The sequence below is a fragment of the Pinus tabuliformis genome, chromosome 8 (genome assembly GCF_031772625.1).
Source record: "Pinus tabuliformis cultivar Carrire ecotype Pingquan chromosome 8, CPIR1, whole genome shotgun sequence".
Classification (NCBI taxonomy): domain Eukaryota; kingdom Viridiplantae; phylum Streptophyta; class Pinopsida; order Pinales; family Pinaceae; genus Pinus; species Pinus tabuliformis.
The window spans coordinates 1,377,428,184-1,377,430,922 of record NC_142294.1 but is presented as its reverse complement, the minus strand read 5'-3'; the positions used below and the strand labels follow the sequence as shown (position 1 = coordinate 1,377,430,922).

At 39.2% G+C, this 2,739-nt stretch overlaps 1 pseudogene; it reads left to right on the top strand.

The window, feature by feature from the left end:
- The first annotated feature begins 1,427 nt into the window (after positions 1–1,427).
- On the top strand, positions 1,428–2,511 carry LOC149240640 (cold-responsive protein kinase 1 pseudogene; annotated as a pseudogene).
- The last annotated feature ends 228 nt before the right edge of the window (positions 2,512–2,739 follow it).

The following is a 2,739-nucleotide window of genomic DNA, read 5'->3' as shown; positions in this document are numbered from 1 at the left end:
CAAGGGGATCATTATTTTTCAGTTCAAGAGTGAAGAGTTTAATCATGAGCTGAACAACTTCAAGTGCAGAATGTGAATCATAGAGTTCTTTCAGCTTTTGTAAAGCTTCAAAGGCAGTGGAATAGGATGAAATATGACGACTTACTTCTTCATTTATAGATGTTGCGATCAATGCATAGGCTTTGTTGTTCTTGTTTTCCCAAATGACAAGTTCTTTATCTGATGTAGGCTGCACAGGGTCTTTGTCTTCTTCTCCGACACACACTCCTTTCCACAACTCATTGTAGATGAGGATGTGTTTTACCATCCGAGACCATTCAGAATAGTTCTCCTTGCCAGTGAGAACTATTCCGACCATAGAGATGATTGAATGCATTCTGTAAAAATTACTTCTGCTGATAAAAAATCCATACGTTACAGCCTTCAAATCCTTATGATATTTGCTAAAACCATCAGCATTTCATCACTGTAATACTACTATGTTTTGAAAAAAATGTGCAAGGGATCACTTCAATATATCATTTTATCATGCAACACTACAAATTCTTTGATATATAAAATACTCTGACTGATATAACTTTGAATGCTTTGAAAACTGCTTATATAAACACTGTGGATGATATATATAAACTGCGCAATACTATTTGAACTACCAAACACAGTTTTGTTACCATACGCAACAATGTTCACTCTCAAAGACTTCCCACAGACGGTGCCAGATGTTATTTGTCAGTTACCATACCATATCCTCCTTAAAATATTCAAACAACTTCCAAAACTTATTGAAACAGCATCCAAAACGCATTCAATAACTTATTCAAGCAGTGCATTCAAAAAAACTTATTGAAATAGCGCATTCAAAAACTTATTGAAACAGCGCATTCAAAAAACTTATTCAAGCAGCTTCGTGTTCAAGAATGCATGGAAAACGACCCTCTGGATCCTTTCCGCTCCAAGTATAAGCATCTGTGTGGCATAGATGATATTGCATACTATAATATTCAATGTCTATACAGCTGACAGCTTGAGAAATCATTAAAACTGTAAATAAACGCTTGAGAAGTCATTAAAACTATAAAATATCCAAACAATAGTATTCTTGGTCCTGTCTTGAAGAAATCTGGGGTTTTAAAGATAACACTCTGAGAAGTTATTAAAACTATAAAATAGTCGCAATATCTAATCACCGAATATTACCCACAACCTTCTTCTCACTACCCAACACAGTCTTCTTAAAATGCACCAAAGCTTACTTGCGCTACTCAAAACAATAAGTAAAATCCTTTATGTTGTAGTTGAAAACAGCGCTATGTCTCTCTTGAGTGCTCGGACAAGCCCCGAAACAAGCTAAAAGTTGCTCAAAATCTGGCATGAAATTACCTAAGAGACATGTCGATGCCAGTAGTTGTATCATACCGTTGATATGAATGGCGGTGTTTCCAAACCATTTCGTCCTGAGAACAATGAGCTGCAAGTCGGCATTGGAGCATAGAGCCAACGGCAGAGGCGGTCTGAGGTGGAGCCAGACAAACGTTAAGAGGTAATCAATGCGCAGAGAGACAGACGTTTAGGCAGGCAGAGGCGTTATGGCCAGGCAAACGTTTCAGGCAGAGGAGTTACAAGGAATCTGGGACCTGCACTCTGATACCATGTCGGGCCAGGGTAACTCCAGAATGAGCGGAAGAAAAACTGATATATCATTTCATTAGAGAACTATTGATTATATACAAGAAGGAGATGGAACAGTTCATCTTCTTGATGACTGTTCACGTTCCAGTTCACCCATCCATTGAGGATTAGGTGTCAACAAATCTGAAATTCGAATCATTCATAGAGATATTAAAGCAAGCAATATTTTGCTCGATAATAATCACAAACCCAAAATCACAGACTTTGGCTTAGCCAAACTGTTTGAAGACGATAAAATCCACGTCATCACTAAAGCTGTAGGAACTTTGTAAGAATTCTCTCCTCAATATGGTTCATATAATTTTGAGATGGTTAAGATATGGGGATTTCATTGTATATCGTATTGTGCAGAGGTTACATGGCACCTGAGTACGCATACCGCGGACATCTAACAGAGAAAGCGGATGTATTCAGCTTTGGAGTTCTGGTACTTGAGATTATAAGCGGAAGAAAGAATCAGGGTTCAGCTCAAGACACGAAGTTTCTCATCGAACGGGTATAGCCATTGTGGATCTCATCTTTGAAGTAGATATTTTCGAAATTGTTGTTATAATTGTGATTCCTTGGTAACTAAAGCTATATGCTTGGTTGATATTGGTCAATTGCCAGACATGGAAACTGTATAACGCAGAGAGAGCTTTGGAAGTAATGGACCCCATATTGGAGGGTAGTTATTCCTGGGAGGAAGGGATTACGGTCATTAAGATTGGTCTTCTGTGCGCACAAGCAGCTGCAGCGTTGAGGCCTTCAATGTCTCGTGTGGTGTCGATACTGACCTCTGAGAAAGAAATCTTCCTTCGCCCACAAGCCCCACTTTCATAGATCTGCATAGCCTGGGCGTACCTGCCCCTCATAAAGCCTCAGGCAGTACAACAACTTCTAGTACACCATCCGATATCCACTCTGAAGCTGTCGATCCTTCATTTGGCGTCCTAGAGCCGAGGTGAAAATCTGCAAACGCTTGATCGCATTATATTAACCAGGTTTATTGTTGGACTTCTCTCCATGTATTACTTCTCTGTGCAATAGAGAATTGCTACTTGGAGAAAG